Here is a 1,000-nt window from a genome sequence, read left to right as displayed (position 1 = left end):
GGCCAGAGTTTCCAAGGGGTGTCATAGTCTGGTCAGACATAGTGGCTAGTAGAGTATGACAACACATTCAATCGCTGGAACACTTTAACCTGGGCTAGGATCAAGGTGAATTGGGGGTAAGTAGATTCCTGGCCATGTTTTGCAGGCTCATAGACAAACACAGACAACTTGAGAATAAGGCCATCATATTTTGGAGAGGCTATGGATGAGGTTCACCTAAATGCAGCCAGCAAGGATATTTGTTTTTTGGCTCTGTGTGAACAAATTCAGGGGACCAGGGGCTCAGGTCCCTTGGTAGAAGTCAGCATATATACCCAATTTATAACTGTCCTGGAGCTGATGGGAGTGCGGCTGGGGACAGTGGTGGTAGTTAGTTAAGAGTTTGGTTAGTGCACTCCCAAATACCCTATAATGGCAATGAAGACCTGTTTATGTTTGATAAGTAAATATTTTTTGTTATCTATGCTAACAGTTGTTAAATAAAGGGTTGGTGTGGTATTTTTAAAGCCTTGCCAAGCAGGCCTAGTCATTATTTGGGAAGAAAAAGTATAGGGTTAGTATTGACAAATCTATCAGTCAAGAAAAAGTAGTCACATGGCATGCCTTTTATCGTAAAAACAAAATGTGCAAGCTGACTTGATTTACTGAATAGTGCAATGTTGACTTCTGTTCCTTTTTATAAGCAATACAGTTAGGTTACATGCATGTGTGTGTCTGTGAAAAATACATTCCTTTACAATTGTTGCCTGCTTTACTTCTTTGTTCAGGAACGATATGCTGGCAATAATCAAATCTGGATAAGTATCTGCAATTATTTCCCATATATGAGTATTTTTGCCTTGCTTCAACTAGATGCATAACATTTCTAAAGCAGCTGTGCTCATTTGAAAACCTAATTTTGTCAAAACATCTGTTTATTAGAATTTCTACTGTAACCCATATTGTTGAAGGCAGGTTATGTATTCAGTAATATTACTTACTTTGATTGATCATCTGTGAT

The sequence above is a fragment of the Nanorana parkeri genome, unplaced genomic scaffold (genome assembly GCF_000935625.1).
Source record: "Nanorana parkeri isolate BGI_ZX_2015 unplaced genomic scaffold, ASM93562v1 scaffold861, whole genome shotgun sequence".
NCBI lineage: Eukaryota > Metazoa > Chordata > Amphibia > Anura > Dicroglossidae > Nanorana > Nanorana parkeri.
The sequence above is the reverse complement of the archived record's forward strand: the minus strand, read 5'-3'. Positions refer to the sequence as shown.